The 13,415-nt window shown below is 38.4% G+C and overlaps 1 non-coding gene across 1 annotated transcript; it reads left to right on the top strand.

Annotated features, from left to right (window-relative positions):
- Positions 1-235: 235 nt before the first annotated feature.
- TRNAN-AUU (transfer RNA asparagine (anticodon AUU)) lies at positions 236-309 on the top strand. The gene has a single exon. It is a non-coding gene; the product is annotated as a tRNA-Asn (tRNA).
- The last annotated feature ends 13,106 nt before the right edge of the window (positions 310-13,415 follow it).

Raw genomic sequence — 13,415 nt, 5'->3', positions numbered from 1 at the left:
CTACCTCTGGGTTATGGGCACAGCATGCTTCCATTGCAGTACTCTGCTGCACATGTAAGTGCAAGAGATCCTGAAGCACTCACTCATCATGGGAAAGTACCAATGTGTTTCTTCGTTGGTTGATGGAAGAAACATCTTACAAAAACTCTCCAGATTATTGACTTTTTAAAGTTTTTCTAGGAAACGTTTTAGATGAATGCTTATTAGCCTTTGTCAGTATGGACTTTTGCAAAGTGTCTCTGTGGCGCAATCGGTTAGTGTGTTTGGCTATTAACCAAAATGTTGGTGGTTCAATCCCACCCAGGGACGTAATTAACCTTGTGATCAGATTTTGGTGATATTTAAGGAGACAAGTCAAAATTTCAAACCTCCTCTTATGGTGTAGGGTACATGGCCTTCTCTGATGTAATCAGAGTTAGATTTGATTCAGTGATTTTATAAAAAACAGCTAGGAAGCACAATTTAGCAGTGGGTTGCAGAGAAAAAAAATATGCTGGCAGAAAAATCCAATCGAGTGATTAAACAGCTCTTCATTTTCTGGCTTTATTTTTATGCTAACAAATTTGTTCTCTGAAAAGTGTCCACAAAGCCAAGTCTCTGATTAACACCTTTGTAAGGATGGTTTATCACCTATTACTAAATTAAACTTGCTTCATTGGAAAGGCAGCAAGATGCATCCTCATTTCAATGTCTACTGAAATAATACAAGTTGACACCAGGAAACATTAACGCCACTGCATCCTTGCTGCTTTCTCATGTGGAAGTCTGTTTAATGTGAAAACAAGGTGATATCTAATTAGCACACAGGTAAGGAATTAAGAAAATCTTTATTTAAGGGTGAAGATGTTTCTCACAAAATTGTTGACCCAATGCAACATTGAAATTCAAGCTGGAAAGATGATTTTAATATATCACTTGTACATTTTGTATTGCTCTTCTGGTGACAATGTAGTTTGTTTTTGTCAATTACCATTTTAATAATAGGGTAAAGAAAATGAAGTGGATTTTTGAAAGAAAACAATACTGTCAATATACTATTAAAACAAATTAAAATGGTAAAAGTTATTGTACTTTAAGTAAAAATAAAAGAGACAAAATATCAATCCCAGTTTTGGATTACTTTAATTAACAAAAAAAAAATGCATATAGCAGAGGATAGTTTCAATCTGCCTACCTCTCGGTTATGAGCCCAGCATGCTTCCATTGCAGTACTCTGCTGCACATGTAAGTTCAAGAGATCCTGAAGCACTCACTCATCATGGGAAAGTACCAATGTGTTTCTTCGTTGGTTGATGGAAGAAACATCTTACAAAAACTCTCCAGATTATTGACTTTTTAAAGTCTTTCTAGGAAACGTTTTAGATGAATGCTTATTAGCCTTTGTCAGTATGGACTTTTTGCAAAGTGTCTCTGTGGCGCAATCAGTTAGTGTGTACGGCTATTAACCAAAAGGTTGGTGGTTCAATCCCACCCAGGGACCTAATTGACCTTGTTATCAGATTTTGGTGATCTTTAAGTAGACAAGTCAAAATTTCAAACCCCCTGTTATGGTGTAGGGTACCTGGCCTTCTCTGATGTAATCAGAGTTAGATTTGATTCAGTGATTTTATAAAAACAGCTAGGAAGCACAATTTAGCAGTGGGTTGCAGAGAAAAAAAATATGCTGGCAGAAAATTCCAATTGAGTGATTAAACAGCTCTTTATTTTCTGGCTTTATTTTTATGCTAACAAATTTGTTCTCTGAAAAGTGTCCACAAAGCCAAGTCTCTGATTAACACCTTTGTAAGGATGGTTTTTCACCTATTACTAAATTAAACTTGCTTCATTGGAAAGGCAGCAAGATGCATCCTCATTTCAATGTCTACTGAAATAATACAGGTTGACACCAGGTAACATTAACGCCACTGCATCCTTGCTGCTTTCTCATGTGGAAGTCTGTTTAATGTGAAAACAAGGTGATATCTAATTAGCACACAGGTAAGGAATTAAGAAAATCTTTATTTAAGGGTGAAGATGTTTCTCACAAAATCGTTGCCCCAATGCATCATTGAAATTCAAGCTGGAAAGATGATTTTAATATATCACTTGTACATTTTGTATTGCTCTTCTGGTGACAATGTAGTTTGTTTTTGTCAATTACCATTTTAATAATAGGGTAAAGAAAATGAAGTGGATTTTTGAAAGAAAACAATACTGTCAATATACTATTAAAACAAATTAAAATGGTAAAAGTTATTGTACTTTAAGTAAAAATAAAAGAGCCAAAATATCAATCCCAGTTTTGGATTACTTTAATTAACAAACAAAAAAATGCATATAGCAGAGGATAGTTTCAATCTGCCTACCTCTGGGTTATGGGCCCAGCATGCTTCCATTGCTGTACTCTGCTGCACATGTAAGTGCAAGAGATCCTGAAGCACTCACTCATCATGGGAAAGTACCAATGTGTTTCTTCGTTGGTTGATAGAAGAAACATCTTACAAAAACTCTCCAGATTATTGACTTTTTAAAGTTTTTCTAGGAAACGTTTTAGATGAATGCTTATTAGCATTTGTCAGTTTGTAGTTTTGCAAAGTGTCTCTGTGGCGCAATCAGTTAGTGTGTACGGCTATTAACCAAAAGGTTGGTGGTTCAATCCCACCCAGGGACGTAATTGACCTTGTTATCAGATTTTGGTGATCTTTAAGTAGACAAGTCAAATTTCATACCCCCTGTTATGGTGTAGGGTACCTGGCCTTCTCTGATGTAATCAGAGTTAGATTTGATTCAGTGATTTTATAAAAACATCTAGGAAGCACAATTTAGCAGTGGGTTGCAGAGAAAAAGAAATATGCTGGCAAAAAAATCAAATTGCGTGATTAAACAGCTCTTCATTTTCTGGCTTTATTTTTATGCTAACAAATTTGTTCTCTGAAAAGTGTCCACAAAGCCAAGTCTCTGATTAACACCTTTGTAGGGATGGTTTTTCACCTATTACTAAATTAAACTTGCTTCATTGGAAAGGCAGCAAGATGTATCCTCATTTCAATGTCTACTGAAAGAATACAGGTTGACACCAGGAAACATTAACGCCACTGCATCCTTGCTGCTTTCTCATGTGGAAGTCTGTTTAATGTGAAAACAAGGTGATATCTAATTAGCACACAGGTAAGGAATTAAGAAAATCTTTATTTAAGGGTGAAGATGTTTCTCACAAAATTGTTGACCCAATGCATCATTGAAATTCAAGCTGGAAAGATGATTTTAATATATCACTTGTACATTTTGTATTGCTCTTCTGGTGACAATGTAGTTTGTTTTTGTCAATTACCATTTTAATAATAGGGTAAAGAAAATGAAGTGGATTTTTGAAAGAAAACAATACTGTCAATATACTATTAAAACAAATTAAAATGGTAAAAGTTATTGTACTTTAAGTAAAAATAAAAGAGACAAAATATCAATCCCAGTTTTGGATTACTTTAATTAACAAAAAAAAAATGCATATAGCAGAGGATAGTTTCAATCTGCCTACCTCTGGGTTATGGGCCCAGCATGCTTCCATTGCAGTACTCTGCTGCACATGTAAGTTCAAGAGATCCTGAAGCACTCACTCATCATGGGAAAGTACCAATGTGTTTCTTCGTTGGTTGATGGAAGAAACATCTTACAAAAACTCTCCAGATTGTTGACTTTTTAAAGTTTTTCTAGGAAACGTTTTAGATGAATGCTTATTAGCCTTTGTCAGTATGGACTTTTGCAAAGTGTCTCTGTGGCGCAATCAGTTAGTATGTGCGGCTATTAACCAAAAGGTTGGTGGTTCAATCCCACCCAGGGACCTAATTGACCTTGTTATCAGATTTTGGTGATCTTTAAGTAGACAAGTCAAAATGTCAAACCCCCTGTTATGGTGTAGGGTACCTGGCCTTCTCTGATGTAATCAGAGTTAGATTTGATTCAGTGATTTTATAAAAACAGCTAGCTGAATTTTCCAATGCGTAGCTCTTTGCAAAAGAGAGATATTGGCAAGGAAAAGCTGTCTTGTACCTTTGCATTTTTCTCCCAAACGAAGGACACTAGAAAGAAAATTTTAGAGCCTCCTGTTAGGCCATCATCTACACGGCATAGTCCTGAATTTTCCAATGCGCAGCTCTTTGCAAAAGAGAGATATTGGCAAGGAAAAGCTGTCTTGTACCTTTGCATTTTTCTCCCAAACGAAGGACACTAGAAAGAAAATTTTAAAGCCTCCTGTTAGGCCATCATCTACACGACATAGTCCTGAATTTTCCAATGCGCAGCTCTTTGCAAAAAAGAGAGATATTGGCAAGGAAAAGCTGTTTTGTACCTTTGCATTTTTCTCCCAAACGAAGGTCACTAGAAAGAAAATTTTAAAGCCTCCTGTTAGGCCATCATCTACACGACATAGCCCTGAATTTTCCAATGCGCAGCTCTTTGCAAAAGAGAGATATTGGCAAGGAAAAGCTGTCTTGTACCTTTGCATTTTTCTCCCAAACGAAGGACACTAGAAAGAAAATTTTAAAGCCTCCTGTTAGGCCATCATCTACACGACATAGCCCTGAATTTTCCAATGCGTAGCTCTTTGCAAAAGAGAGATATTGGCAAGGAAAAGCTGTCTTGTACCTTTGCATTTTTCTCCCAAACGAAGGACACTAGAAAGATAATTTTAAAGCCTCCTGTTAGGCCATCATCTACACGACATAGCCCTGAATTTTCCAATGCGCAGCTCTTTGCAAAAGAGAGATACTGGCAAGGAAAAGCTGTCTTGTACCTTTGCATTTTTCTCCCAAACTAAGGACACTAGAAAGAAAATTTTAAAGCCTCCTGTTAGGCCATCATCTACACGACATAGCCCTGAATTTTCCAATGCGCAGCTCTTTGCAAAAGAGAGATATTGGCAAGGAAAAGCTGTCTTGTACCTTTGCATATTTCTCCCAAACGAAGGTCACTAAAAAGAAAATTTTAAAGCCTCCTGTTAGGCCATCATCTACACGACATAGCCCTTAATTTTCCAATGCGTAGCTCTTTGCAAAAGAGAGATATTGGCAAGGAAAAACTGTCTTGTACCTTTGCATTTTTCTCCCAAACGAATGACACTAGAAAGATAATTTTAAAGCCTCCTGTTAGGCCATCATCTACACGACATAGCCCTTAATTTTCCAAGGCGTAGCTCTTTGCAAAAGAGAGATATTGGCAAGGAAAAGCTGTCTTGTACCTTTGCATTTTTCTTCCAAACGAAGGACACTAGAAAGATAATTTTAAAGCCTCCTGTTAGGCCATCATCTACACGACATAGCCCTGAATTTTCCAATGCGTAGCTCTTTGCAAAAGAGAGATATTGGCAAGGAAAAGCTGTCTTGTACCTTTGCATTTTTCTCCCAAACGAAGGACACTAGAATGAAAATTTTAAAGCCTCCTGTTAGGCCATCATCTACACGACATAGCCCTTAATTTTCCAATGCGTAGCTCTTTGCAAAAGAGAGATATTGGCAAGGAAAAACTGTCTTGTACCTTTGCATTTTTCTCCCAAACGAATGACACTAGAAAGATAATTTTAAAGCCTCCTGTTAGGCCATCATCTACACGACATAGCCCTGAATTTTCCAATGCGCAGCTCTTTGCAAAAGAGAGATATTGGCAAGGAAAAGCTGTCTTGTACCTTTGCATTTTTCTCCCAAACGAAGGACACTAGAAAGAAAATTTTAAAGCCTCCTGTTAGGCCATCATCTACACGACATAGCCCTGAATTTTCCAATGCGCAGCTCTTTGCAAAAGAGAGATATTGGCAAGGAAAAGCTTTCTTGTACCTTTGCATTTTTCTCCCAAACGAAGGTCACTAGAAAGAAAATTTTAAAGCCTCCTGTTAGGCCATCATCTACACGACATAGCCCTGAATTTTCCAATGCGTAGCTCTTTGCAAAAGAGAGATATTGGCAAGGAAAAGCTGTCTTGTACCTTTGCATTTTTCTCCCAAACGAAAGACACTAGAAAGAAAATTGTAAAGCCTCCTGTTAGGCCATCATCTACACGACATAGCCCTGAATTTTCCAATGCGCAGCTCTTTGCAAAAGAGAGATATTGGCAAGGAAAAGCTGTCTTGTACCTTTGCATTTTTCTCCCAAACGAAGGACACTAGAAAGAAAATTTTAAAGCCTCCTGTTAGGTCATCATCTACACGACAAAGTCCTGAATTTTCCAATGCGCAGCTCTTTGCAAAAGAGAGATATTGGCAAGGAAAAGCTGTCTTGTACCTTTGCATTTTTCTCCCAAACGAAGGTCACTAGAAAGAAAATTTTAAAGCCTCCTGTTAGGCCATCATCTACACGACATAGCCCTGAATGTTCCAATGCGTAGCTCTTTGCAAAAGAGAGATATTGGCAAGGAAAAGCTGTCTTGTACCTTTGCATTTTTCTCCCAAACGAAGGACACTAGAAAGATAATTTTAAAGCCTCCTGTTAGGCCATCATCTACATGACATAGCCCTGAATTTTCCAATGCGCAGCTCTTTGCAAAAGAGAGATATTGGCAAGGAAAAGCTGTCTTGTACCTTTGCATTTTTCTCCCAAACGAAGGACACTAGAAAGAAAATTTTAAAGTCTCCTGTTAGGCCATCATCTACACGACATAGCCCTGAATTTTCCAATGCTCAGCTCTTTGCAAAAGAGAGATATTGGCAAGGAAAAGCTGTCTTGTACCTTTGCATTTTTCTCCCAAACGAAGGACACTAGAAAGAAAATTTTAAAGCCTCCTGTTAGTGCTTCATCTACACGACATAGCCCTGAATTTTCCAATGCGTAGCTCTTTGCAAAAGAGAGATATTGGCAAGGAAAAGCTGTCTTGTACCTTTGCATTTTTCTCCCAAACGAAGGACACTAGAAAGAAAATTTTAAAGCCTCCTCTTAGGCCATCATCTACACGACATAGCCCTGAATTTTCCAATGCGCAGCTCTTTGCAAAAGAGAGATATTGGCAAGGAAAAGCTGTCTTGTACCTTTGCATTTTTCTCCCAAACGAAGGACACTAGAAAGAAAATTTTAAAGCCTCCTGTTAGGCCATCATCTACACGACATAGCCCTGAATTTTGCAATGCGCAGCTCTTTGCAAAAGAGAGATATTGGCAAGGAAAAGCTGTCTTGTACCTTTGCATTTTTCTCCCAAACGAAGGTCACTAGAAAGAAAATTTTAAAGCCTCCTGTTAGGCCATCATCTACACGACATAGCCCTGAATTTTCCAATGCGTAGCTCTTTGCAAAAGAGAGATATTGGCAAGTAAAAGCTGTCTTGTACCTTTGCATTTTTCTCCCAAACGAAGGACACTAGAAAGAAAATTTTAAAGCCTCCTGTTAGGCCATCATCTACACGACATAGCCCTGAATTTTCCAATGCGCAGCTCTTTGCAAAAGAGAGATATTGGCAAGGAAAAGCTGTCTTGTACCTTTGCATTTTTCTCCCAAACGAAGGACACTAGAAAGAAAATTTTAAAGCCACCTGTTAGGCCATCATCTACACGACATAGACCTGAATTTTCCAATGCGTAGCTCTTTGCAAAAGAGAGATATTGGCAAGGAAAAGCTGTCTTGTACCTTTGCATTTTTCTCCCAAACGAAGGACACTAGAATGAAAATTTTAAAGCCTCCTGTTAGTGCTTCATCTACACGGTATTAGCCCTGAATTTTCCAATGCGTAGCTCTTTGCAAAAGAGAGATATTGGCAAGGAAAAGCTGTCTTGTACCTTTGCATTTTTCTCCCAAACGAAGGACACTAGAATGAAAATTTGAAAACCTCCTGTTAGTGCTTCATCTACACGGTATAGCCCTGAATTTTCCAATGCGTAGCTCTAAAAATCCAATTGAGTGATTAAACAGCTCTTCATTTCTGGCTTTATTTTTATGCTAACAAATTTGTTCTCTGAAAAGTGTCCACAAAGCCAAGTCTCTGATTAACACCTTTGTAGGGATGGTTTTTCACCTATTACTAAATTAAACTTGCTTCATTGGAAAGGCAGCAAGATGCATCCTCATTTCAATGTCTACTGAAATAATGCAAGTTGACACCAGGAAACATTAATGCCACTGCATCCTTGCTGCTTTCTCATGTGGAAGTCTGTTTAATGTGAAAACAAGGTGATATCTAATTAGCACACAGGTAAGGAATTAAGAAAATCTTTATTTAAGGGTGAAGATGTTTCTCACAAAATCGTTGCCCCAATGCATCATTGAAATTCAAGCTGGAAATATGATTTTAATATATCACTTGTACATTTTGTATTGCTCTTCTGGTGACAATGTAGTTTGTTTTTGTCAATTACCATTTTAATAATAGGGTAAAGAAAATTAAGTGGATATTTGAAAGAAAACAATACTGTCAATATACTATTAAAACAAATTAAAATGGTAAAAGTTATTGTACTTTAAGTAAAAATAAAAGAGCCAAAATATCAATCCCAGTTTTGGATTACTTTAATTAACAAACAAAAAAATGCATATAGCAGAGGATAGTTTCAATCTGCCTACCTCTGGGTTATGGGCCCAGCATGCTTCCATTGCTGTACTCTGCTGCACATATAAGTGCAAGAGATCCTGAAGCACTCACTCATCATGGGAAAGTACCAATGTGTTTCTTCGTTGGTTGATAGAAGAAACATCTTACAAAAACTCTCCAGATTATTGACTTTTTTAAGTTTTTCTAGGAAACGTTTTAGATGAATGCTTATTAGCATTTGTCAGTATGTGCTTTTGGAAAGTATCTCTGTGGCGCAATCAGTTAGTGTGTACGGCTATTAACCAAAAGGTTGGTGGTTCAATCCCACCCAGGGACGTAATTGACCTTGTATTCAGATTACTTGCCATAGTGTATAAAATCTTATTTTATATATATATATAATATATATATATGACTTGGGGTTTGTTTTATTAGATAGAGCATGTCCCTGTGAAGTGCCTTTTTGGGGTTGTGGTTTTTCAGAAAGTTACAGGTTTTTTTTAATTAAGAGAAATATGCCCCATTATAGAGATCGGGCATTTCAATTTGTTGCGCCTGCGCAGTGGCCGCCAGCAGGGGGTGTACTAGAGTGCCTTCTCTTGAGAGCCGCAATATGGCCGCCTTCTCCCCGGTTATTCTGTAAATAGGAAAATAACCTCACAGCGGTGAGTGAAGACCAGATCCAGTGAGCTCCCATTCACATGGGAGGGTGAGGAGGTCCACTGGGAGAGACCAAGTGAAGAGGTGAGGTTAAGGAGTTTAGAGTCAGGGGATTGTGTGGGGATGTCAATAGGGATGTTGAAATCGCCTAGGATAATGGTGGGAATGTCAGAAGAGAGGAAGTGAGGAAGCCAGGAAGCAAAGTTGTCGATGAATTTGGAAGCAGTGCCAGGGGGGGCGGTAAATGACAGCTACTCTAAGATGGACTGGTTGGAAGAGGCATATGGCGTGGACCTCAAATGTAGAGAATATAAGGGATGGTTCTGGTGGTATGAGTTGGTAGGAGTAACTAGAAGGTAAAAGGACCCCAACACCACCCCCATGGCGACCCCCAGGTCGGGGTGTGTGTGTGAATGTAAGGCCCCCAGCAGAGAGAGCAGCAGCAGTAGTAGTGTCAGAGGGCGTAATCCAAGTTTCAGTAATGGCTAGTAGGTGTAGGGAGTTGGAAATGAAAAGGTCATGAGTGGGGACCAGTTTGTTACAAACAGATCTGGCATTCCAGAGGGCACAGGATAGGGGGTATGAGTTTGTGGGAGAGATGTGAATTAGATTTTCAGGGTTGCTGTAGCGATGAGGTGGGATTAACTTTGAGGGCAGGGATGATGAGAGAGTAGTGATGGTACGGGTGCCTGAGCTAGGAGGGGAAACTGCAGGAGGTGGGCAGGGAGGGAGGTCAGTGTGATGTGGATGGGGGTGTGGGGAGGTGACAGGGAAGGGAGAGAGGGAGCAGGGCTGAGTTGTGGGGTAGCAGGACCATGGGGCAGAGGTGAATGAAAGTGGGGTAACAGGAAAGGTGGGGGAAGGAAACAGAGGGATGGAGGGGAGACAGAGGAGGGGAGAGAGGAGGAGGTGGAGGAGACTAGTGGGGAAGGATAAAGATACATTATTAGGTAGACACTGAGTGATGTGGGGAGTATAAGAAAACCTTGACATAGTGTTAAGTAGGTAAATAGGTTGAAGTAGTGGAAGTAGGAGAGGAGACTGTAAGTCAATCCGAGCAGAAGAATTGCAGAAATGCAGGTGAGAAAAGCAGTGTAGGCTCAAGGGGTGTAGATTTAGTATGAAATGAGTCAAAAGCGTAGATAAAGTGGGTGCAGAAATGTATTTGGAGTGTAAGAAATGAAAGGATTGTGAGAGGTTTAAGAAGCAATGGTAATTATGTTAGATGTTTTAAGTGTTTGCAGGTAAAATTGCATTGGTGCAGCTGTGCTTAAAAAACAAAATTACAATAATACAGATACAGGCATTTGTAGGTGAAATGGATGGTTTATGAAATGTCCAAGTAAGGTAGTTCTGTGCTATGTAATCAGATGCAACAATCAGGAGGTGAGTGATCTGAGGAGTAAGTGACTCACATTTGTTATTAGTTCTTCAGTTTTCTTTGTTTTGTTAGATTGGTGTGCTTCTGTTTTCCTTCTTTTTCACTTCGATTGAACGCTGATTGAACACTGCTGTTATGTGTCAATTTTATCACGCTTTGATAAAAATGCACGCTTAGATCAATAAATGCACAGCCAAATGGCTTTGCACAGCCTACACCATTGGACTTAAGTAGAAGATATTACAAGTGAAACCAATAATTGAAATCTGTAACCACACCCCACCCCCTCAAATGCCAGGCAATAAATTACCTTAAAAACAACAACCAGGCATTCCACAAAGATTAAACTGGGTCTATATCATTCAAAACTTTAAAAAAGTACTTCAAAATCACATACTATGCAATAATGTTTCAATTTGCATAACCCAGCAGAATTAGCTTTGCATATATAGATATAGTGCAGCAGAATATATTGGTGGTTGTAGTCAATTGTAATTACCTGTAGGTGACAAGAAGAGAAGAAACGTCAATTCACAATCGATATCAGCTGAAGATAAATTAACGCTGATTGAACGCTGCTGTTATGTGTCAATTTTATCACGCTTTGATAAAAATGCACGCTTGGATCAATAAATGCACAGCCAAACGGCTTTGCACAGCCTACACCATTGGACTTAAGTAGAAGACTATTACAAGTGAAACCAATAATTGAAATCTGTAACCACACCCCACCCCCTCAAATGCCAGGCAATAAATTACCTTAAAAACAACAACCAGGCATTCCACAAAGATTAAACTGGGTCTATATCATTCAAAACTTTAAAAAAGTACTTAAAAATCACATACTATGCAATATTGTTTCAATTTGCATTACCCAGCAGAATTAGCTTTGCATATATAGATATAGTGCAGCAGAATATATTGGTGGTTGTAGTCAATTGTAATTACTCAGCAGAATTAGCTTTTCATATATAGATATAGTGCAGCAGAATTTATTGGTGGTTGTAGTCAATTGTAATTACCCAGCAGAATTAGCTTTGCAAATATAGATATAGTGCAGCAGAATATATTGGTGGTTGTAGTCAATTGTAATTACCCAGCAGAATTAGCTTTGCATATATATAGTGCAGCAGAATATATTGGTGGTTGTAGTAAATTGTAATTACCCAGCAGCAGCTCTACTGCACTCAACATCACCAGTGCTCACAATATATATAATGCTATATACTATGCCATAGTGGTGCTTACTATATAACACCTCCTACTGCGTTCCCCCTGGCAATGAGCATGACACCCAGAGAGTGAAACCCCTGGCAATGAGCATGACACCCAGCACGTGAAACTCTTGGCATTGAACAGTTTTTGTAAAAGTAATTAGAAGCTTTACTGTAGGGCATAGTGTATCACAGATATTGTGGTGAGTGACATAATATGTTCCAAAGGGCATTAATGTGTGGGGCTTAACATGGTGGAAATTACTGTACTTTTTTCCCTGTGGTTGCCGAGGTCTGTTGGTGCAGGGTCAAGAACTGGGGTGTAAGGTAGTCTTTGCCTGCAAGGCTACGCTCATTTTATGGAGACCATACCCATACATTTAAGTGTGGCATATACCTGCGCTTGCTCGCGGGGTGAGAACATCTCCCTAATTGAATTCAGCGATATGAATAGATGATGTGCAGCAGCCACAGAAAGGGTTAATCTCTGCAGCTTGTCACTAAATTACATTGTTGCAATTTTAGCTGGGAGCTGCAATAATTACTCTAATACATAACACAGCCAACACTTCTATATTCTCACAATATACTGCATGGTGAATATAGCAGTGGGTTGCAGAGAAAAACAATATGCTGGCAAAAAAATCCAATTGAGTGATTAAACAGCTCTTCATTTTCTGGCTTTATTTTTATGCTAACAAATTTGTTCTCTGAAAAGTGTCCACAAAGCCAAGTATCTGATTAACACCTTTGTAGGGATGGTTTTTCACCTATTACTAAATTAAACTTGCTTCATTGGAAAGGCAGCAAGATGCATCGTCATTTCAATATCTACTGAAATAATACAGGTTGACACCAGGAAACATTAACGCCACTGCATCCTTGCTGCTTTCTCATGTGGAAGTCTGTTTAATGTGAAAACAAGGTGATATCTAATTAGCACACAGGTAAGGAATTAAGAAAATCTTTATTTAAGGGTGAAGATGTTTCTCACAAAATCGTTACCCCAATGCATCATTGAAATTCAAGCTGGAAAGATGATTTTAATATATCACTTGTACATTTTGTATTGCTCTTCTGGTGACAATGTAGTTTGTTTTTGTCAATTACCATTTTAATAATAGGGTAAAGAAAATTAAGTGGATTTTTGAAAGAAAACAATACTATCAATATACTATTAAACAAATTAAAATGGTAAAAGTTATTGTACTTTAAGTAAAAATAAAAGAGCTAAAATATCCATCCCAATTTTGGATTACTTTAATTAAAAAAAAATGCATATAGCAGAGGATAGTTTCAATCTGCCTACCTCTGGGTTATGGGCCCAGCATGCTTCCATTGCAGTACTCTGCTGCACATGTAAGTGCAAGAGATCCTGAAGCACTCACTCATCATGGGAAAGTACCAATGTGTTTCTTTGTTGGTTGATGGAAGAAACATCTTACAAAAACTCTCCAGATTATTGACATTTTAAAGTTTTTCTAGGAAACGTTCTAGATGAATGCTTATTAGCCTTTGTCAGTATGTACTTTTTGCAAAGTGTCTCTGTGGCGCAATCGGTTAGTGTGTTCGGCTATTAACCAAAAGGTTGGTGGTTCAATCCCACCCAGGGATGTAATTGACCTTGTGATCGGATTTTGGTGATATTTAAGTAGACAAGTCAAAATTTCAAACCCCCTGTT

The sequence above is a fragment of the Pseudophryne corroboree genome (genome assembly GCF_028390025.1).
Source record: "Pseudophryne corroboree isolate aPseCor3 chromosome 11 unlocalized genomic scaffold, aPseCor3.hap2 SUPER_11_unloc_2, whole genome shotgun sequence".
Classification (NCBI taxonomy): Eukaryota; Metazoa; Chordata; class Amphibia; order Anura; family Myobatrachidae; genus Pseudophryne; species Pseudophryne corroboree.
Note: the sequence above shows the minus strand (reverse complement) of the source record. Positions and strands in the feature narration are given on the sequence as shown.